Source organism: Lemur catta, chromosome 4 (genome assembly GCF_020740605.2).
Source record: "Lemur catta isolate mLemCat1 chromosome 4, mLemCat1.pri, whole genome shotgun sequence".
Lineage (NCBI taxonomy): Eukaryota > Metazoa > Chordata > Mammalia > Primates > Lemuridae > Lemur > Lemur catta.
This window is the reverse complement of record NC_059131.1, coordinates 105,198,791-105,222,989: the sequence shown is the minus strand read 5'-3', so window position 1 is coordinate 105,222,989 and position 24,199 is coordinate 105,198,791. Positions and strand designations below refer to the sequence as shown.

Below are 24,199 nucleotides of genomic sequence, written 5' to 3'. Positions count from 1 at the left end.
GAAAAAATTATCGAGGCAACTAAAAATAGAAACAAAAAATTTGCCGGGCATGGTGGCTCACACCTGTAGTTCCAGCTACTCAGGAGGCTGAGGTAGGAGGATCCCCTGAACCCAGGAGATTGGGGTTGCTGTGAGCTAGGCTGATGCCACAGCACTCCAGCCCGGGCAACGGAGTGAGACTCTGTCTCAAAGAAAAAAAAGATGGATGATGGATAGAGGGATGGTTAGATAGATTATATGATCAGGCAAATATGCAAAATGTTAATTATAGATTCTAGACGGTATATGTGGTTCATGTATAATTCTTTCAACAACTTGAAAATGTGCATACTGAGAAAAGGAGAGTGGGCGTGTGGGGGAATCTCTTTTTGCCTTTTTGGAGTATTTCATTAACCTTTGGGCAAAGAAAAGCTACTTTGAAACAGGCAAAGCATTTCATATGGCTTGATCTTAAAATGTCACACATGTCATCCTCATCCCAGTAATAACCACCATCAATCACTGCTGCCATAGACACCACCATTTCCGGATCACTTGGGCTGCGCTGATCACACATTACCCTCGTGTGGAGAAATTAACAGCTTTCATTATTGTTTAACAAAATGCTCTAGGCTGAGTCACATCTTCAGGGCTTCCAGACAGCCAGGAAGTAGAACAAACAGATGTCCAAGAGGAGGACAACGTCTTTGATGGTATTTTTAGGAGAATATATTATTCAAATACATTATATGAAGGTATGGGACAATGTGACAATGTGTGTGTGCACACGTGTATGTTTGGGGGATGGTGAGCTGAAGTGGGAAGAGGAAAATATATTTTAGAAAGAGGATACATACTAAACGTCACGAAAAGGAACAGTAACTTTAATCCAATTTCTATACAGAGAGAAACCTTGCTCTTTTCCCCTTTTTTCTCTTTTTTAAGCTCACTTCTGATACTATCACCTGGCAAAGGGGTATGACAAAGGCTGCCTGAGTTTGGCACCTCCAGCTTTTTGTGTCTTTTCTTTCTCAATAAACCTTTGACAAAGGTGCAGTGTTGCAAGGGTTGGGCTATTCCTTGTTTGGCCTAAGTACTTCTTGCTCAGCAGAACGATTAAATGTCTCTTAATGTCAATGAATAAGTGGTTTCAGTTAAGCTTTTTGGAATATAGTTCCTTAAAGGCTGCTTGGTGGTGTGTGTAGGACTGGTTTGGTTTTGTGTGAAACTAGGAAGTGAACAGTGCAATTACCAGGCTGCCTAGTCCTCAGGGCTCACGGGGCCCGCAGAGGCACACATGTGAGAGAGCAGGGAGAAGATACCTTCACCCAAAAGGAGGACAGAGGCTTTGACCTTAGACTGATGAAATGACAAGGTGCTAAAGCAGCAGAAGCTGGACTGGAACTAAAGAGATGTCAGGAACACTGATGCAGACATGGCTGCACTAGAAATATGTGCGTTCTGGAAATATCTACTAGGGGAAAAAAAGCCATAAGCCTGCCCTGAACAAAGACACGCCAGTCTCCAATGAACTTTACTCTGTGTTGTGGACAGAGGCCATCATGCCAGCCTGATTCATGACGGTACCTAATTACTGGTGATGAGTAGGGGAATCTGCCGTAACCAGACTAGCTATAATGACCCCATGTTGACAAATTCAGGGTCATCTGCTCAGTGCCCTTTATTTTCATGGATCCCTGTGCTGTTATTAGGACAGGATAGTGGGTTTTTTTAAAAGTCAGGTCAAACAAGCTCTTCTTCGAAGTGGTTAAGTGACATACAAACTAAGCATCTTTTGCCTGTAATGTTGGAATAAGACAGTGGACATATTTCATTAAATGACTCAACCAGGTTCCAAAAAGCAGTAAACAGGCTCTGAGACTTAAGGATTTAGGAGGAAAAAAAATCCTGGGTCTTTTTTTTTGTCTTAGTCTGTTTTGTGCTGCTATAACAGCATATCTGAGACTGGGTAATTTATAAGAACAGATTTATTTCTTCCAGTTCTGGAGGCTGGGAAGTCCAAGGTTGAGGGGCCCATATCTGACAAGGGCCTTCCTGCCGCATCCTGCCTTGGAGGAAGGCATGAGGGCAAGAGAGTACCCAGGAGAGAGAGATGGGGGAGAGGGGCTGAACTCATCCTTTTATCAGGAACCCCCTCCCTTGATAACCAACTCACACCCATGAGAACAACATTAACTCATTCATAAGGGCAGAGCCTCCTTGACCTGATTGCCTACTAGTGCCACCTCGCAACACTGTTGCATTGGGGATTAAGTTTCTGACTCATGAACTTTGGGGGACACATTCAAACCACAGCACCTTCCTTAACATAAATAGTATCTAATCAGCAAATAAGCAGGCAGTTTTCATTGGTGTGTGATTCATTGGAAACTTAATTCCAATAAAGATGATGTGATGACATTTAAAAGCTTGGCTGAAACTAGAAACATAGGAAACCTGACGGTGACTTTGGGGCTGGTGGAGAATATAGACTATAAAGCAGCATGCAACGTAATAAAACATTCATTTCTTGGGTAGGTTTTATGAGTTGCTGATACAGTACGTCCCTACTGTTTTGATTACCTGACTACTTGTCTTAATCTGTTTGGGCTGCTATAACAAAACACTGCAGACTAGGTGGCTTATGAACAACAGATTCATTTCTTGCAGTTCTGGAGTTTGAGAAGTCTCGGATGGGAGTGCCAGCAGATTCGCTGTCTGATAAGGTCCCCTCTCTGGTTTATAGATGGTGCCTTCTCACTGTGTCTTCACACGGTTGGAAGAAGCTCGCTCACTCTCTGGCGTCTCTTATAATCCAGTTCACGAGGGCACCACCTGTATGGCCTAATCACCTCCCAAAGGCCTCACCTCCTAATATCATCACCTTGGGAATTAGGATTTCAACATATGAATTTCAGGGAGACACAAACATTCAGACCACATTATTACTTTACCAGTCAGATGGGGCTGGGATGAGTGATGGTCTTACTTTTACATGAGCAGAGTGTTTTGTTTGTAAAGATAGAAAGATCTATCAACATAATCCTTTCCACCATTCTCCCAGGATAAGAAACAGAGAAGTTGAATGATTTGCTTTCTGAGCAGAGACTGGAATAAGGATTTGAACTTTAGTTCCCATTCATCTCACAAACCGCTCACCCCCACCCCGCATACGAGACCTGGCGCTGCAGACGCTGGACCCCTGGGCTACTGGCACAGGGCGGCGGAGCAGACTGGTGCTCACTGGGCTTAGGTGCGCTTCTGCTTCAAGGTGAAATGCCGGTTTCACACGGTTGGAAGAAAAATCTAGAAGTACTCTCTCTTTTCTACTAACATCCCCATCTTTGAAATCTGAGTATAGGGTTCATTAGGAATACTGTTGTTCCTTTTTTTCTTATTCTTGTTGGTGTGTTATAGGTTTACTAATAAAAAATCTGAGTAAATAACAGAAATCTTGCCATAGTGCATGTTGGGACTGGCCATGAAGAGTGCTGAGGATGGAGACCTTTCAGGATGACTCTTCGTGATGCAGGACCTTGCAGGTGGTGCAGGGTGTGGGTGGCCAACAGTGGCACCAGGTCTAGAAAAGAAGCTTATTCCTCTGGGGTTGTGATGGGCTGAATTTTGTGCCTGCAAAATTCCTATGTTGTAGCCCTAACTCCAGTTCCTCAGAAAGTGACTGTATTAGGAGATAAGGCCTTTAAAGAAGCAATGAGGGCAAAACAAGGTCGTTGGGGTAGGTCCTAATCCAATCTGGTATCCTTGTAAAAGGGGAGACCAGGACACGCAGACAACACACAGCCCCACGTGTGCTGGTGATCGCATGAGGAGGCGGCCGGAGGGTGGCTGTCTGCAAGCCAAGGAGAGAGGCCTCAGGAGAAACCAACCCTGCCGACACCTTGATCTTGGACTTCCAGCCTCCAGAACTGTCAGAAAATAAGTTCCTGTTGCTTTAGCCACCCAATCTATGGTATTTTATTATGGTAGCCCTAGTAGACTAACACAGAGGATTCAAAAAAATGTGAAAAAATTGTGGAATTGTTCTAAACAAAAGAGCCCACTTAGGCTAACTCAGAGTTGCCCGATATATGTTGCCAGGAAGTTAGTAACTGTTACCAGAAAGAGAAAACAATAATCTGGGTTCAAATAATTTGGTGAAAAGATGGATTAGATAGCCAGGTTTCTTTGCCGAAGGACTTCTCAGAGCCTTTAATGCACCGATATACATATTATTAGTATGATTTCTATGAACTGGTGTCATCCTTGACACCTCCCTTTCCCTTACTTTTCATTTCCAATCCCTTGCTAATTCCCAATGACATTATCTTCTAAATATTCCCTGAATTAGGTCACGTCTATCTGAACCCACACTGAAACCTGGACTGTATACTGACATTGCCTGACACTTTTATTTTCTAAATATTTTGTGAATTAGTTCACTTCTCTTTACTAACTGCCATAAAAACCTGGAGTCAGTTTCCATAACACAGATGGAGTAATCTTTCCTAAACACAGGTCTGACTATGACAGCTCTCTGTTTTTTAAGATACTTCAGTAGCTTCCCATTGTCCCTAAAATGAGAAGAAAATATTCCTACTCATTTCTTCAAGCTTATCTTGAACCATCTTCTCTCTGGCTGTGGCTTCACAGGTTTTATTTTAATCAGTCTCACCTTGTTTTGCTCCCACTTGCCACAGGGCCTTTGCCTGCACTATGCCTCCTTCCTGGGTAACTCCCATTGTCTTCTTCAGCGAAGCCTTCCTTTATCCATTACTGGGTCAAATCCTATTACTGATTCACATTGCACTTGTCACTACTGAAAATTTACATTTGTGTGATCATTTGATTAATTCCTGAATCTAACTCTTCAAGACTGAAAACTCCCAAGTTTGTAGAACATTTTTTGTAAAACGTTCAGTTAATTTATTAAGGTTTGGGGAGGACACATTTGAAACACAATGTGAAGAATTTTTACAAAGAAAGGCAAAGAGTAAGATTAAAGAAGAAAGGTTTGGGGTCCTTAGAAACATGTAGTTTTTTGCTATAATTTAGCATCCTTTGAACTAAATAACCCATCTGCGAAGCTGAATGTGGAATGGATATGATATGGCGTCTAAGTTCTGGAGATATAATTAGATGTTTAACTTTTTTTTAAACTTTTGATTTTGAAAGTTTTCAAACCTACAGAAGACTTGGAAGACTGGTACAATGACCAGCCACATATCGTTCATCAGCCTGTTTAATGTTACAGTTGTGCTCTGAAAAAGCTGTTCTGCAGCCACGACGTTTTCTGCTTCACTGTCGACAGTGTGAGTCTGACTGTGCCTTCAGAGAGACACGAGGCTGAGCAAGTAGATCACAAATGCCCGTACTTGAGCAAGAAAAGCTAGCGATGCCTATTGGCAAATAATTAATCAAGATAAATAAATAAAAAAATAGGGAGGCAGACGGCACTGAGAGTTACGAGGATGAGTTTGCTTCTAGTTCTGTTTCTTCACAGAGATGGATTCCCTACGAACAACAGCACACCTTGTCATCAGTTCATTTCCTTGACAGAGAGACCAATGCAGGAAAATAATTTTGTAAGGCAAACTATACATAAGCATTTACGCTGTGAACAAACAGAAGTGTAAGGAGTCTGATTCCTTATCGGAGTTATATTTACCATAATTTTAGTTCCTTACTGGAAGGAAAATCTAAAGCCACAGGAAGTATTTGTTCCCTTAAGGGCCAGCCATTTTTAGTGGACTTAAGCCAAATAATTAATCCATTTATTTTCCTGAGAAAGAATAGACTACTATATTCCCCTGACACATCAAGTCAGACCCGCACTAAGACCCTGCCCTGGGCGAGTCTGATTCCCAGTGAACTGGCTCCAGGCCTGGAGCTCTGGGCAGCATTGCCCTGAGAATCCAATGTTTTCAGAGGGCTGCATTCAGGACAGAGCAATCAGAACTAGGTAAGTAATGTGTGAGATCACAACCTGGTACAAATGTTAACAACACAGGGAGAAAAAGACCCATGTGAACGGCGGGGTAGGGTGGGGGAGACCACCAATGGCGGCACAAGGTAAGCGAGGGGTGTTTTGAAAATGATAAAAACTCACTACCTTTGGGCATTATTCCACCTGTACAAGACTGAAAACTGCCTTTAGAAGGTGAGATCTTCAGGCCCAAGGGACGGTTCTGTAAAGATGCAGTTCATATATGTACTCGGCGTGAGAACTTGGTTCTGTAAAACCTAAGTTCCAAATCAGATTTTCCAACCTGGAAAGGAGCCAGAGAAGGATATTGCTCTCAGATCACTGGACTACTTGTGTTCTTTAATTTATGCTTCAAACGCATACTTTTCTGTTTTTTTCCCCCAATGTGTAGATATTCATTTTATAATTAGGAAAAAAAACCTCCCATAAAACTATTAAACAAAGATCAGAGTTAAAGTCTCTCATTTTTACACATGGGAAACCTGCTGCCATAGGCAAGGAAAATTCTCAAACAAAAGCTACTGGGAGGTCAAAGCCTGGAGATGTGGGGGCACATCTGTGATGGGGTAATTAACAGATGTCTGTTGACCTCTTGGCTAACAACTTTTCAGCTTAGAAACTCACTGAAATTACTTAGAAATCTGCCACTTTATTAATTCATATAATTCACTTGCCTTATAATTCACCCACGTAAACTATTTAATATTTTTTGCATCTGAAAGTTGTACAACTATTGTCACAATCAATTTTAGGGTATTTTCATCACTGCCAAAAGAAATCCCATAGCCATCAACTTTCGCCATCAACTCCCAACGCTCCTGTTCTCCCCAGCCCTAGGCAATCACCAACCTACTTTCTGTCTCCACATTTGTCTAATCTGGACCTTTCAGATCAATGGACTCACACACTATGTGGCTTTTATATCTGGTTTCTTTCCCTTAGCCTCACGCTGCCCCGGTTCATCCACGCTGTAGCATGTATGAGTACTCGCTGCACATGATCTACTGTGCGGATGTATCACATCTTACTGACCCGCTCGTCAGTCAGGGAACATTTCAGTTCAGTTGTCTCCACTTTTGGCTATTGTGAATAATCCTGGTAGAAACATTTGCGTACGAGTTTTGTGTGGACATATGTTTTTATTTTTCTTGGGTAGCAGTAGAATTGCTGGGTGATAAGATAATTCTGCGTTTAACCTGCTAGACTGTCTTCCAAAATGTAAGCACCGATTCACATTCCCGCCAGCAGTGTGTGAGGGCTGCAATTTCTCCACTTCCTTGCCAACACTTGTTATTGCCCATCTGTTCGATTACAGCCATCCTAGTGGGTGACTATTGCGAAGTGGTACACTTCATTATTTTTAACATGTATTATTAAAACTGTTACAGAAGTCACAGAAGTTAACATACAAAATTTCTTCACATGTATTTAGTGATTTGATTCTTTGCTTCTAGGCCAAAAACAATCCCATCTCTGTGTTAGCACAATTATTGTCCCCATTTTACAGACAAAGAAATGAAGACTCACAGAAGTTAAGAAGCTCTAGAGCTGAGATTTCAACCCAGGGGTTCTAAAAGCTTGTGCTTCTAGCCACAGTGCTATTCCTGTTTCTTTTTTCTTTTTCTTTTTTTTTTTGAGACAGTCTCACTCTGTTGCCTGGGCTAGAGTGCCGTGGCATCAGCCTAGCTCACAGCAACCTCAAACTCCTGGGCTCAAGCGATCCTCCTGCCTCAGCCTTCTGAGTAGCTGGGATTACAGGCATGTGCCACCATGCCCAGCTAATTTTTTCTATATATACTTTTAGTTGTCCAGATAATTTATTTCTATTTTTAGTAGAGACGGGGTCTCGCTCAGGCTGGTCTCGAACTCCTGAGCTCAAATGATCCACCCACCTCGGCCTCCCAGAGTGCTAAGATTACAGATGTGAGCCACCGCGCCCTCCCGCTATTCCTGTTTCAATGGCTACTATGTGCAGACAAAAACATGGAAGGATCAAATGGGATAATGAAGGTAAATGAACTTTATGAATTTTTTTTTTTTTTTGAGACAGAGTCTTGCTCTGTTTTCCGGGCTAGAGTGCCGTGGTATCAGCCTAGCTCACAGCAACCTCAAACTCTTGGGCTCAAAGGACCCTCCCACCTTGCTTCTCAAGTAGCTGGGACTACAGGCACATACCACCATGCCTGGCTAATTTTTTCTATTTTTAGTAGAGATGGGGTCTTGATCTTGCTCAGGCTGGTCTTGAACTCCTGACCTCGAGTGATCCTCCCGCCTCGGCCTCCCAGAGTGGTAAGATTACAGGTGTGGGCCACCGCACCCGGCCTGAACTTCATGAACTGAAAGTATCTAGTACTGAGGGTTAGGATGCTGAGGGGATATGGCCTTTGGACGAGAGCAATGAGCAACGGGATACCTGTTGAGAGATTAAGGGGCAGAGCAGCGATTTCCGTGACCACAGAGCCGCTGAAAGGAGGACCCGAGATTCCCATACCGGCTTTACCACTCCGAGCACACTGTTGTCTTTATCATTCCATTTGGCAAATGAGAACATCAGTTGTCTTAGGGTTATGGTGACAAGCAGAATCAAAATATGTGCTAAATATATTTACTTTTTGGTCCTTACACTTGCAAAAACAAGGCCAGTTTCTTGTGAACAACTGACTACATTCTCTCAATGCAGCCAGACACATTGTTTTAATTTTTGTGACGATTTTCCACCTTATATAAAATAGTTCCTTTCTTTTCCTCCTTGTAGTCGAGGAAAAATTATTTCATAATAATAAAAATTATTAATATTTTGAACTTTGGCCACAATAACAAGCAATTCTAGAAATTAAAATTCCTCATGCTCTAATTAAATATTATTAGTAAAAAGCTCCCACCCACTGGAACTCCTTTATAGAGATCTATTCTGTGGCACTATCTTTATAAACAGATAAATTCTTATAGCTTTATCTAGGCTCGAATTGTGAAATTTGTATATGTGACCCGATTAGAGAGCAGAGCTCAATGAGAACTGATCTTCTAAATAACTAATTCATACACAACTGCTAAAAGCGGCATGCTTTCATACATAATTTCCCGAAAAGAAACTAGACAAAGGTTCCTGCAACATTAAGAATCTTAAAGAAACAGGCTAGTTTTAAGTGGGACAGAGTTAATTCAGAAATGAGAAATATCGACTAGAATGCTCATTATTTCTGAAATGTTTACTTTAAGCAAAGCGTCCTCGTTTTCTCAATCTTTAGCGTGCACTTGGCAGCCTGTATCTAAAGGGTTTGTTCTCCACTGTGGGGGGTGGGGGTGGAGAAGACAGCAGTTCCGGTTTTACCACTCTTACTGATTTTGTGCTGGGGCTGAAGTGCTCAGAAGAGAAAAAGGACCATTGTTTCTATGTGTTGTGTAAAGCAGAGGGAAGGAGGAAATGTTAGAAGGATGATTTCTCAATTTTATTTCTTAAAAGGTGCTCTTGTGGTTGCATTTCCTCCAAACCCAACCTTTTGTGTCCAGTTTGACTGAAACACATCCTCATTGGTCTAACTATATGGAAAGATCGAGAAGGAATTTTCCGAACCGCGTGGGTACGTCAAGCAGGAGTTAGGAGAGCAGGCTCTGCTGATGGACCTTCAATACCGCACAGTACTCACATTTGACCTGATTAACCTTGGTATTTCGTTTTTATTTTTTTTATTTTTTTATTTTTTTGAGACAGAGTCTTGCTCTGTTGCCCGGGCTAGAGTGAGTGCTGTGGCGTCAGCCTAGGAAACAGCAACCTCAAACTCCTGGGCTCAAGCGATCCTCCTGCCTCAGCCTCCCAAGTAGCTGGGACGACAGGCATGTGCCACCATGCCTAGCTAATTTTTCTATATATTTTTAGTTGTCCAGCTAATTTCTTTCTATTTTTAGTAGAGACAGGGGTCTAGCTCTTGCTCAGGCTGGTCTCGAACTCCTGAGCTCAAGTGATCCTCCAGCCTTAGCCTCGGCCTCCCAGAGTGCTAGGATTACAGGCATGAGCCACCGCACCCAGCCAACCTTGGTATTTTGATCTGCCTGAAAATGTGAAATGAGGTCTTTTAGAAGGAAATGAAAAAAATCTAAATTTTTACAAACATGCTACTTTCTGAGTTTCTGATCTTTATAGTCCCATCACTAATACCACTGAATAAAAATCAGTCAGAGGAATCTAATTTAATGTGAAAGTAGCCACTCTGAGGGGAGTGGGAACACTGAAGAGGCCAAGAGGGTGATTCTGGAGTCACAGGGACCTTCCCTGAGTTCCACCTCTGTCATGTAGGAAGTCCATCACCTCGAAAAACTTGCTTAACCGGAGTCCAGCCCTTTCAGTTAATGTATATAAACCACCTAGAAGACCTGGCACATAGTAGGTGCATAGTAAATGTTAGCTATTCCTGCTCTCCTGACACAGAGAACTTTAGCTCATACTAACATGATAGGGTACATCCTAAAACATGTACTCATGTCATCCCCTATCTTATTTGGGTTTCATGTTCATCTACTGAGTTTTTGAGTGCCTGCTGTTGTCAGGTGGTGGGCACTGAGGAGTGACAGCAGGCATCTGGGACAGGTGTCTTTGCCCGTTTTCTGCTGCTATAACAGAATACTTGAGACTGGGTTCATTTGTTTATTCATTCATTCATTCATTCATTCATTGACAAAGTCTCACTCTGTTGCCCAGGCTAGAGTGCTGTGGCATCAGCCTAGCTCACAGCAACCTCAAACTCCTGGGCTCAAGCGATCCTCCTGCCTCAGCCTCCCAAGTAGCTGGGACTACAGGCGTGTGACACCACGCCTGGTTAATTTTTTCTATTTTTAGTTGTCTGGCTAATTTCTTTCTATATTTTTAGTTGAGACAGGGTCTTGATCTTGCTGAGGCTGGTCTCGAACTCCTGACCTCAAGTGATCCTCCTACCTCGGCCTCCCAGGGGACTTGGTAATTTTATAAACAACAGAAATTTATTCCTTATAGTTCTGGAGGCTGGGAAGTCCAAAGTCAAGGGGCCCACAACTTGAAAGAGAGAGAGAGAGAGAGAGAGAGAGAGAGAGAGAGAGAGAGAGAGAGAGAGAGAGAGAGAAGGGAAGGGGCCAATTCATCCTTTGATCCTTTTATCAGGAATCCACTCCCATGATAATGGCATTACTCCATACATGAGGGCAGAGCTCTCATGACTAATTCCCCTCTTAAAGTTCCCACCTCTCAACGCTGTTGTATTGGGGATTACGTTTCCAACACATGAACTTTGGGGGACACATTCAAACCACAGTGATGCCCTAGAGAGGAAGGAGAATATGGTGATGTCATCATCTGAGACAGTAACAGGAGGAAGAGCAGAGCAGTGGGGTTGGAGGTGGGGCAGTGATAGACTCCATCTCAGGTGAGCTGGGTTTGGTGGGAGCCAGGATATGCAAGTGGATCAGCCCTGCAGCCATCGTTAGCAATGGATGTGTAGCTGTGCGGGAGGGCAGGGCTGGAGACAGCCATGTGGGTGTCTATACATATATGAGCTACGAATGTCACATATACTCTGACCCTGCCAGAGGTTGTTCAAGAAGCCAGCAGAGTGGGAAGAACTGTAGGGTGAGCAGCAATCCCACTGCTGTGTATATATCCAAAGGAGGGGAAATCAGTATATTGAAAGGATATCTGCATTCCCATGTTTGTTGCAGCATTATTTACAATAGCCAAGATTTGGAATCAACCTAAGTGTCCATCAACAGATGAATGAAGAAATTGTGGTACATACACAAAGTGGACTGTTATACAGCCACAAAAAGGAATGGAATCTTGCCATTTGCAACAACATGGATGGAACTTATGGAACTTATGTTAAGTGAAATAAGCCGAGCACACACAGACAGATCTCGCATGTTCTCACTCATATGTGGGAGCTAAACATTAAGAACAATTGATCTCATGGAGACAGAGAGTCGAATGACGGTTACCAGAGGCTGGGAAGGGTAGCAGGGAGGGGGGAATAAAGTGGAGATGATTAATGGGTACACAAATGTAGTTGCATAGTTAGATAGAATGAACAATATCTGACAGCACAACAAAGTGACTACAATCAACAATAAGTTAGGGTACACTTTAAAACAACTAAAAGAGTGGAACTGGAATGTTCCTAACAGAAGAAATGACAAATGCCTGAGGTGATGGATACCCCAATTACCCTGATGTGATTAATTCACATTGTATACCTGTATCGAAGCATCACATGTACTCTATAAAGACACACAACTGTTATTACCCATAATAATTAAAAATAAAAAGTATTAAAAATTTAAAAAAAAGTATAGGGAGAGGAAGGAGGCTGGGGGAACACCAATACTTGGGAGAGGAGTGGCAGTAAAAGTTTCTGGGTGCCCTGTAGGGACCCAAAAGACATTATTTATGGCTACTTGGTTTTTTAAAATTAATATTTAGTTTATTAACATAAGTCCAAAAATGTCATTTTTTTCTTGAGTTGAGATCAACTACAAATCTTACAGTTTATTCAAAATTCTCTGTCAATCCTTTTAAGAGTGATCTTTCAACTTGGTTAATTAAAGTAATAGACAAACATTTCAATAGTGTATTAAACATAACAAAATTATTTAAAATTTTCAACTTAAAAATTCAAAGTCAAAATCAATCACCCAATGACATATTTTAAATTAAAAATCACAAGGCTAATCATGTGATTAACACATTATCTTAAAAATAATGAATACCTAAAATATTAAATACTTTTCTCCAAACTTATCTAAAAGTATAAATACCTTGGGTTTTATTCAGTCCATCATATTTATACTTAATTGTCAGTTTTCTCAGGGTTAAAGCAGTATCTTGTCAGGAAACAATTTTGCTTTCCAAAATATATTTGGGATTACTTTCTTAGTGCATTTTCACCAGAGAGTTAGCCCAGATTCAGGATCTAACGTTCCCTATGTATACTTGCTTTAACAGGGACTCAATACCTCACAAACAGTTCAGTCTTCTCACCTATGTCCCCAAGATTCACATTACTTGTCACCTAATTCTCAACTCCTCTTTGATTCGGCAACCTCCCACAGGTTGCCTTGCTGATTGACCTGAATCAATGGATCTAGTCACTGTTTAATCCTACTCTGAATTCCCTGTACATGATTCCTTGTGGACAGAACTCATAGATATGTATAGGACCTGGAATTGGATTCTGAACCATGAAAAATGCAGGGTCAAACTTGACAACAGCTGGTGGAGGAAGAGGGACTGGCCACAGAAGTAGGAGAAGCACCAGGCGTGAGAACTGTAATAGTGTAACAGAAGTCAAAGGGAGAGAGTTCAGAAGGCGAAGGCACCCTCAGCATCAGCAGTTCACAGTGTAGCAAGGAGGTTATAAGGCAAGGGGGTGAAACATGACCATCAAATTTGGTCAGTGTGGACAAAAACCGAATAGCCATATATTAAGAGTGAGCTAGAAGTGAGGAATTGGGAATTGCAGGTAAAGGCAGCAGTGACTCAAGAAGTCTTTTAAGACTTTTTAATTTTAATTTACTTTAATTTTTTAATAAGGGAAACAGAGAGAGAGAGGAGGTGGCAGACAAAGGACTCAAAGGAAGAGATATTTATTTTATATTTCACTTAAAAAAAAGATTTGAGTATGTTTACTGTGAGTTGACTCTCCCCAATCCCCTCCTCCCCTACTTTTTTTGGTTAGAGGTTATAGATTCAGGACAAAGAATTAATCAGTGAAGCAATGTCCCAGAGGATGGGGGATCAAAGTTAAAAAGTCCACATGAAAAGGCTGACCTGGAACAGGACAAGGTATACCGCATTCTCTGAGAATGGAGGGAATGAGGAAAGGGTTGATACAGATGTAGATAAACCTGTGGCCGTGGGCGGGGCAGGAGGCTGAGGCCGGCCAAGCCTAACTGCCCGAATCTGGCGCGCTCCGGCCAGGCCTGGCGGGACTCAGCTCTCGGCTTCCAGGAACAGTAGACTGGGCTGAGATGCAGACAGCACCAGGAATGGCCAAAGGGAGCCACGGGGGAGTTTCCCAGTAAGGTGGCAGCTCACACTAATCGCAGATCAGGGAAGAGAAGAAATCCTAGATGCCTTTATTCAACTCTGATGTCTCAGTTAAGAAAACATGGCCAGAGGATCGGACAGGCTCAAGAGCAATTACCAGCAACTCTTAAGCTAGAAACCAGGTTTCTTGGCCCTCCAGGGTCATGACCTTTTAAAAATTACATATATGTAGCCAATTTTCTCCACCTCTTTTCCTGGCCAGGTTTGCTCATTCATCTGCTTTCAGCTCTCCATTTTCTCTGAGAGGCAGTCCCTGCTTTTTCACAGCCTCCCCATTTAAACGGGGTCCCTTAAAGGCTATTAGACATCCCTTTGATCTTTCCTTTGTTGCACCACAATTTAAATTCTATTTTTATGTGAGGATTATTTACTGTTCATCTTTCCCAGTAGATGCTACAAGCCGCAAGAGGACAGGGACTGTTCACCTCTGCATCCTGGTCAGCAGAGAGCACAAAGCCTAGCCTGTTTGCTCATGTTTGTTCCTGCTCCACAAACACAAAGAATGCATTTCCCTACTGTGAAAGCAAAATAAGCAGGAGCCCAATAGCCTGAGGCTGTCTCCAAACTTTGAGTTCCTATATGACAAACTGCAACATAACTTAATACATAAACAAACTGAAACTGAACCTAGGAGAGTGTATATATATATTTGTAACAAATAGCTGAGTTTCAGCCAATCACAGGCAGTTGGTCAGACCATGCCTACGTAGGGCAGATGCCCCGCAGTAACCAATCAAGCTATCTCTGTACTGTACTTCTGAGTTCAGCTTATGAAAGTGCATTGCTCATGCCGTGGAGGGGAACTCTCTGAACCTCTTCTGGTTCTGAGTGCTGCTTGATTCATGAATTGCTCTTTGTATTAAAAAAAAAACTCTGTGAAATTTACTTTGTCTAAAGTTTTTCTTTTAAAAATATTCAATGCATGATGTGGGAGTATAGTGTTCAAAAATTTTATTTGCAAATTAAAGTTCTCCATTTGGGGGAAAAAACACTGTGTGGTTTCAGGAAGGCTGACATACTTTCTCCACAGTATATGAGAAATACGGAAAGTGTCCAATACATATCTGTTGAGTGAATAATCACTTCTGAACTATTAGAATTTTAATTCCTTTAAGGAAAAAAAATACATTGCCACATAGCCAGTCAAAATAATTTGAAGATATTTTCCAAACATTAAAATATGTATTTAGACAAGCAAATTGATTCTCCAAACAATGTTATTTAGAATAGACATTAAGGTTCATCACAACTTAGATAACAACTGACTTATAATGGAAATACTGATCATATAAGGTAGCTCCTAGGATAATATATAACTAGAAAGTCCAATTTTTAATTCCTAAAGTGTCAGAGTTTTAAAGTATCTCAGAGATGTCTTCTCTTATACCTGACTCTCGGATATAAAATGAACTTACTAATTTTTGGTGTAGGAATTCATGCATTTGCAAACATTTAATAAGAAAAGGCATCACCAATGAATTGCTTACAGCCTTTTCACAGGGAAGGTAATTTGCAAACACATGCATGAAGACTAGTACTACAGAGTAGGCAAATATTTTTCCATGTCCCACCCAAAGCAAACAAATGAAAATAGAAACTTCAAGAACAATTATAAAATTGTTTGGATTTAAAGGCACAGCACCCTTTCACCCTTCAGCTCCCTCTGTTCTTTCATCAGAAATACACATTTCTTAATCAGTCCCAACTGAGAATTTCTAGCAGGAAAGCATTTCTGTCCTTTCGATTGTGAGGTAATTAATATTTTTCTTACATTTCTTTACTCTCAAAACTTTATGAAGGAAAAAAAATGGATAGAAAGTACTAGTTTGTTGATTATGTATATTAAGGAACCTAAATGAGTCCGCTTGGTCTAGTCCTTAATTATACCTACAGACACTTACATTCTAACTCTTTCATGGAAATTTTAAATTCCAAAATTAGTTATTTTCCCTAATGTTTATGCATGCAAACTGTATCCCCCAAGTGGCATAAGAACTTTTTGCCATATCTGTTTGGGAAGGAATCTGATCACTGCTCCTGTGGTAAAGCAGATAACTGGTCTATGGCCAGACATGCGAGGGGCAAGTTGTGAGCAACAGCGACCCTTGAGTTTCAGGGCAGACTGCTTCAGATGATCTATCCTGTTGTCCATCTACAATGTTCTTCATTTTACTAGAAAATTCAGTAACTATATCTCATACCAAGGACACTATCAGTCTGACAGATTATTGCTCAATCTGGGTATATAGCTAAAAAGATCAATGAGAAACATAAACTCTTCCAGGTACTACTGAAGGGGCACATACACACAGTCCAGGTCTGGGTTCTATAGAGATAGTGCCAACTCCCTTAATAACCCCTCCAGGACCTTACAATATTGTTATCTTCTACTGATGCCTTTGAATTTTCTGACTCTATTTGGGCTGTGGTTCAATCACATTCCTTCCTCTTTCATTGGCAAGGATGGTCCACTGGCTATTCACCTATGCCTTCTCCCTTTGACTACGACACTCAGCCTCTACGTGAGGTTAGTATTCAAGAAGCTTACTGAGAACGAAATTTCTGCATTTTTCAATAAAACAATGTAAGCATATTAAAAGGCAGAATTATAGATGACTGAGGAGAAAATAATTACAAGGTGTCTCCAAAGTTGCCATACACAGGGAAAATGGGAAATTGTAGCTAAATTTAATGTATGGGAAATTGTAGCTAAATTAATTAAACTGTAGTTAAATTTAGCTATAATTTCCCAGTTTCCCTATGTATGGCAACTTTTGGGACACCCTGTATTAGTACATTAAATTATCCTTTTTTCATTACAGTTATGTATTGCTTAATGACAGGAATATGTTCTGAGAAATGCATCATTAGGTGATTTTGTCATTCTGCAAACATTATAGAGTGTCCTTACACAAACTGAGATGGTATAGTCTACTACACACCTAGGCTATATGGTATATGCTATTGCTCCCAGGCTACAAACTTGTACAGCATGTCACTGTCCTGAATACTGCAGGCATCTGTAACGCATTGGTAAGTACTTGTCTATTTAAACATAGAAAAGGCAATTGTAACACAATGGTAAGTAATTGTGTATCTAAAACATACAAAAGTTACAGTAAAAATAAGGTATTACAATCTCATGGGACCACTGCCATCATATGTGTGGTCTGCTTTTGACCTAAACGTCTTATGAGGTGCATGACTATGTATCAAAATACTATTATAGTTTGCTGATACAATTTAAAGGCATGTCATAGTTATGAGACTTAACTGGTTTTGTTTTACCCATATTTTAAGATAAAACATATAAAATGCATTATACGGATACCTTAAATACTTAGAGCATTGCAAACCCACACAAGATTATCAACAGGAGAAAGAAAAACTGGTTTGAAAGAGTTTAAAACTGAACTTCATACAAACATACGTAGGTGTGTGGGTATACAGAGTCTAAAAAATCAAGCAGATGGTAACTTAAAAATGGAAATGTTTAGGATATGGAAAATGTTTAGTTAAAATAAATTAATAAAATATTGGAAACAAGCTCACCACATTTGCAAAATGGGAGGCGGAGAGCAGAATAGCTTCTGAAAGACAGTGGCTCATTTAGGTGATGAACACCAGATGCTAAGTGGAACTGGCAGGGACAAAAGCCTTCTGATTAGCTTCAGGGAAGCAGGAGAAAAGAATCAGACCTCAGAGGTAAAGAGCCAAACACAGCCCTTAACAGAGGGGCAACTCCCTCATCACCCCGGGGAGCTGCTGGTCTCCCCACAAGGCACAAGGTGAGCTGCTTTTGGGAGGAGGTTTATGTCAGTGAGTAGTGATTCGGAAGCACCATGGGGCTGGGCCCCCAAACACGAGGGGTGACAATCCGAAACACTGCTCTGGGTCCACAGTCAGGCTAGGGTTGGCTGTGTTTCTGTGAGATAGGAAACAGTCCCTGAAACACAGTCTGTGAAGAAGGTCTACGAGAGTCGTAGGATGAGAGTTCTCACATCTGTGGGAAATCAATGAAATTGTCAATGAATTAAAAGTATGCCTTGATCAGCAGTGCCATTTCCTTTGGGAAGTTCAGGGTATTGGTATATTGTTGCAGTGAGAAGAGAGCGGGCAACTGACATTCCCTTCAATCCAAAGTCTAATTCTCCAGTGTCACCTGTTAATATTAGGCAACTAGTTTATTGTTACTGTGTGTGTGTGTGTGTGTGTGTGTGTGTGTGTGTGTGTGTGTGTGTGGTGAGAGAAAGCATGCATGTGCACACAAGCTTGAGAGAGCTGTGTGAGCACAAGCCAAGAGTGGGAATACTTCTCTTTCCTGAATTTTAGTCTCACCTCTTAGATCTGAAGTCTACCTGAAGTCTGTCAATTGTTTTGATGAGCACTCTGCAGTGTGTGAGCACAATATTGGACATTGACTCTCTGAGTTTGAGGCACATGATTTACTGTATGAGAAGACAAATTTATGTACTTGGCAGTCCAAGGAAGGTTAAGTTATTCACAGATACAGTGAGTACTAGAGGAGACTTAGCTTATTGTAGAAAGAATTCTAGACCACAAGTCAGCACAGCCCTGGGGTCTAGTCTTGGCTCTGCTATTAATTTAGGGTTGTGTGACTTTGGCTAAACCATTAATCTCTTTGGACTTCAGCTTCCTCATATGTGAAATGGGGATGTTGAACTAAATGATCTGTAAAGCCCTTTTTGGATGCAACATGCTGGAATGTATGTAGTTTGTGTGTTCAGAAGAGAGAGCAATCATTTTAAGACAGAACAATGAGAAGCGTTCATAATAGAAGTAGGGTAGTTTCCTCTTTTTCTGCAAAGTCTGCTTTCTCTAATTACAGACGTTAACATGGGAGTTGCAAACAATCCAGAGTATAGCAATGTCAAATGTAGATGGCAAATGCCCTGTAATCTCCAGGTATCAGTTTGAAATGTATTCTTTCAGATATTTTCTATTAAGTGCTAATTGTAATTAGCTAATTGTAATTGAAATGAAACACTAGTGCATTTTTCTTCAACAAATTTTGAAAAATTTAAGGCTATATCCTGAATATCTTCCCATAATGTCATTTCATTTATTAATATATCTCATTTTTCTTTTTTGCTTTTTTTTTTTTTGAGACAGAGTCTCACTCTGTTGCCTGGGCTAGAGTGAGTGCCGTGGCAGCAGCCTCGCTCACAGCAACCTCAAACTCCTGGGCTCAAGCAATCCTCCTGCCTCAGCCTCCCGAGTAGCTGGGACTACAGGCATGCGCCACCATGCCCGGCTAATTTTTTCTATATATTTTTAGTTGTCCAGCTAATTTCTTTCTATTTTTAGTAGAGACGGGGTCTCGCTCTTGCTCAGGCTGGTCTCGAACTCCTGAGCTCAAATGATCCCCCCGCCTTGGCCTCTCCAGGAGTGCTAGGATTACAGGCGTGAGCCACCGCGCCCAGCTACTTTATCTTATTTTTCAGTGAGTGCAGAGGACTGCATTATATCTATAATTTGTGCTTTATTTAACCAATGTATATTGATGACTTATGAATTTTTTTTGATCACAAATAACACTGCAGCAAAATTCCTTGTATACCCGGGTCCTAAAATCCGATCTTGACGTGTTCTCCTTTATTTCCCATTTCCAATACATCACTAGATCCTGGTGATCTTACATAATATGTAAGCAATCTATCTACTTCTTGCTAATTGCCTCTATTTTACTCAAGTGGAGAGGGAACAACGTCTTCTTATGCAATAGTCCCTTAATTGATCCTGTCTCCCCAAGTCTTGCCTTCGTGCTTCCTACACTGCAGCCAGAGACGCAAATCTTACTACTTCCCAGTTTAAGACCTTCTCACTGTTCTCCAGATAAAGACCACTAATTATAATTGGTTGTACTGTCCATAATTTGCTTTAAGATATGTCAGCATAGACAGTCTGGGATTTATGCGTGTGCTTTTAATTAGTACCTTAGGATGTTGATTAAATTAGTATTAATATAGTTCTAGTACACACTTCAGAGATGGTTAGTACACACTTCTAGAATTAATCAGAAGGTAAGGGTGGCTTGTACAGGTATGCTAGCTTCTTTACCTCTAGTCAACACAAAGGACTTTATGAATCAGCAAAATCGATGTAAGAAGTTATTTTTCTTTGGTGGAATCAGTTTTGTCTAAGAGTGTGGACTGGCTAGAAATAGCATGGTGGGAGGCACTCCCACTCTTGCTTGGACAGGGTGGATTATAGCAATCCAGTAGCCTGTACCCTCCCCAGTGGTTCCCAGTGCTTGTTTATGAAAAATGCTTTGTCCCGTGGAAAGTTCAAAGAATTCCTGCTGTTAGGTGAGCTCAACCCTTCTTCTAGAAGTGTCACATTTGCCTCTAATGAACTTTCCGTGAAAGATACAGTTGGAGAAACTAAAAGAATAGCAGGAGGGACTTCACTAAGCTTCGGGAACAGGGTGTACGGATGTTTCATTCCCGCTTACTAATCAATGTTGCCTTGTGAGGCTGAGTCAAACCCGAGACCAAGTGCTGAGGCTGCGAGGAAGGAGACCTTTATCCTCACCTACCTCTAAATCCCGGAGGTTTCAACACCCACCAGGAGGGACCTTACATACAGGCAGACCCGATTAGCTGCGGTCGGTTTACAGCAGGGGCCTACAAGGCCCTGCAGGAGGGAGCGACTGCCACCTCTCCTGATGCTCCCGTGCTCGAGACATTGCTGGGGACACCACCCGCCTGGGGCCCTGTCAGCGAGCCGCTCGCCCTCCCACCTCCGGGACTCCCGCTGCCAGGGGGGTCTCTCGTGTTTTGGATCCCAGCTGACACCCCTGCCTCCGTCGGGAGAGGGAGCCGCAGCCCTCCGCGCCCTGCCGCGCCAGGCGTGGCGCACTTGTGTCCTGTGAGACCGCGCGAGGTCCGCGCTGTCACCCCGGCATCCCCTCCACCTGGCACAGTGCTCCACCTCCACGGACACGAGCTCAATAAAAGGGCATTTCGATTTTATTCTACACACTAATAGAAAAAAAAAAAAAGCTTTCTATGGCGCTAGGTTCACTAATCAGAATGGGCCCTCCACAGGCAGAGCATATTACAATAATGTTTCTTAAAAAGTCCAACGTTTCAACTCACGAAATGAAGGGTGAAGAATATACTACATTCTAAAAGCAAGGCCATGGCTCTCTGCTAAATACTATACCCGCCAATTCAGTCATTTCCAAAGTCCTTCACGGGGATGCAGACCCGAAGGGGTCGGCCTGCTGAGCTCCCACGTCCCCGCGTTTGCCGTGTCCCCAGTCCCCACGTGCACCAGGGTCCCTGCAGCACGGAGGGGGCTTTGCTTTCCCACGCCAAGTCCCTGGCCGCCTCCTACTTCCCGCCAGGACGAACATGGAGCTGATGCTGGGTTCCACCCCAAGTCCTTCCCCGGCTTGCAGTGTAGTCGTACCCAGGAAGCGCTGAAACCGTCCCTGGGCAGGTACCCAAGTGGACACTCCCGTGATGAGGAAAGCTGTGCCCCTGGTTGGAAACTCGGGGCCATCTCCCGCGCGGAGGCCTGGAAGCACCTGTCACGGCGCGTGGCTTCACCCGCGGCAGAGGCGGGGCTGCGGGACGACGCGCGAGCTCCGGGCCCCGATCCTTCCTTCCACTGCGCCCCGCGACGCTGCTCCGGCCTCGACTTCTCCATTTACATTCGAGCAAACGGGAGGCCACAGAGGCTGAGGCTCAGACTCACTAAAGTCTGCGTTTACCGAGTGTGGACCTGCCAGGTAGACATGTGTTAGGGGACGTAGTCAGCGCCCAGTTTTACAGGTAAAGAAGCTGAGATCCAGGGAGATTAAGTGAAATTCCTGAGGCTCCACGGCAAAGGCAGAGCCAATATTCAAACTGGACGCAGCCCGGCCCTCATCCCAGTCTCTTCGGGGGCCGCCGGGCCTGACCCCAAGTGGGCCACAGCCTTTCCTCCTTTGAGACCACTCAAGGAGTGCAGTGGCCGGACAGCTCAGGGGTGGAAGGAAATGCAACCCCTGCACCCCGAGCTTCTTTCCAAAGGGCTCGCGCAAGCTAAACCGACTGATAAACACCTGCACACAAGCGAGCGGGAGCACATGGGAACGAATGTGCACATGATGCTGTCACCTGTGTTTGGGAGGATGGTTCTGATGATTTCTGACTTATGGGCGTGGGTGTCTCTGTGTCTTGCCCAGTCACACCCGCGGTGCATGCTCGTGTTTCTGTTTGCTTGTTTTGCTTTTGGTTTGTGTAAGTAACTCTTAAAAGGTGACTGCTTGTTAAGGGTTGCAATTTCAGTAATTTTACTGTCTTAGCTTTTTTGTTGTTGTTGTTGTTGTTACATTAAAGTAACACCCCTTTTGCCCCATTAAATCCTCAAAGGTAGGCAGGGTATTAAAAAAGCAACCCTCTAACTCTCTCCGCACCAGTAAGCTGTGACTTCTCTCCCGGCCTCCGTTTTCAGGTTCACCGCCCCAGAGCCACAACTCTGCCTTGTGCTGCAGCACCAGGAATCACTTGCCTTGTCTTTGGAGACAGAGCAGGCACCGATAGCTAGCAAAGCCTGAACGCGTCGCGGCGGGATCCCGCCTCTGTCAGCGTCCAGGCGGCGCCTGCCTGGTGGCAGCGCCTCTGCGGAGCGTTTATCACGTCCACATCTGGCTCCCTCCCTAGAACATCTGGCTCCCTCCGCCAAAGCCAGATCCCAGTGATGATCATTAAACTTGTCTTGTCAAGTTTAAAAGAGAATGCAGAAAAATTATAAACCAATCTTGACTATCTAGCCAATTAACTCTGTTTTATGATTCTCTTTAGAAACAACTAGAGCATCAAATGCATTGGTTCAAGCCAGGTAGCTATTTAGCAAACCAGGATTCAAACTCAGGTCATCCTGACTTCAAAATGTGAGCTCTTTCTACTTCCCCACACTGCTTGTCAGCGGCCAGGAAATGCCACTGTAGAGAAAAGAACTGCCTTGAAGCAGCTTAGTCAAAAAGGGCAGGACTGGGGGGGGAGGGGGTTAGTAAAGGGGGTCCCAAAGCTAGGGCTACCTCCGACTTGTGGGGTTATCCTTGAATAGGTCCCTTCCTCTCTCCAGGCCTTGGTTTTCTTATCCATAAAAAGGGAGGTCATCTATGGACATTTTTAAAGTCTCAGCTTAGTTGCTTAAGAAATAGGCTTAAAAATTGATTTAAAAAATCAAAATCTTTTCATCACTCAAAGAATCAAAGGGAAGGGCTGCAAAATAGCTCAAATCATTTGAAATACAAAGTGTGGTTTGTTGCCATTGGACTCAACATATGGATTCCATGATATAAGAAAACCAGGTGTCAGAGAAAACCAGTTTTCAATAAGTCATTTTCAAGTTTCCATGAAATCATTACTTCAAAATCATAAACTTTCAAACATCTTTCCAAATTTAGCTGAGTGTATATGAGAACACAAAACAAAACCAAAAAGATGATCAGTTTGATAATCTCCTCCAAAGACCAAACAGAAAACCTGCAGGGTGCTTTAGTGGACAAATACAGGATTGGGTTTGGGGCCAGCAGACCTGGGTTCCAATCTTGCCTGAGTCAAATCTCCAAGTCTCAGTGTCTTTAACTGTGAAACGATCATACTAATCCTACATGTCACAGGGTAGTTGGGAAAGCCTCATAAACTACATGAAGAACTGTTTCATTATAAATAATTGCCTGCCAAAAATTTGCCACTATTTACATGGGCATGTAGATTTGGAATTTTAATGTTTGAACTGCCTCTTAGCAAAAATCGGAAAACTGCTATATTTCCAAGGAATGGGGGCAGCTGCCTTAAAACAAATAATTAAATAAACAAAAACTCAAACCACTACCATCAAAAAGCACCCTTCTTTTTCAGCAGTAAAGAATGCAAAGATAACATCCCAACCTGAAGGTTAGGAAGCACAATTCGGAACCTGGCAGTCCGGAATGGTCTCCACCTTCTCCCTTTCTTCCCTTAGAATGGAATCTGGCATCACGTCCTATGGGCTGCGCCTTGAAATACCTCCCAGACTGGCCCTTTCTCCTCCATGTCCTCCATCCCTACCTCAGTCTCAGCTATCCTCACGGTGCGCCTGGATGACAGCAGAACCTTACAGCCAGGCTCACCGCTGCCTGGCGAACCTTCCTAGAAAGCAGATTTCGT

The 24,199-nt window shown here is 42.7% G+C and overlaps 1 protein-coding gene across 6 annotated transcripts in view; it reads right to left on the bottom strand.

Annotated features, from left to right (window-relative positions):
- Nucleotides 1–24,199, bottom strand: part of C4H4orf19 (chromosome 4 C4orf19 homolog) — an 89,853-nt gene that overhangs the window by 58,925 nt on the left and 6,729 nt on the right. The window contains exon 1 of one of the 6 annotated variants that reach the window (XM_045550501.1): nt 6,089–6,149. The exons of the other annotated variants lie outside the window; for them this stretch is intronic. The gene's annotated coding sequence lies outside the window, so the exon portion shown is untranslated. Of the gene's footprint in view, nt 1–6,088; nt 6,150–24,199 lie in introns of those variants that run through there. 6 annotated transcript variants of the gene reach the window in all.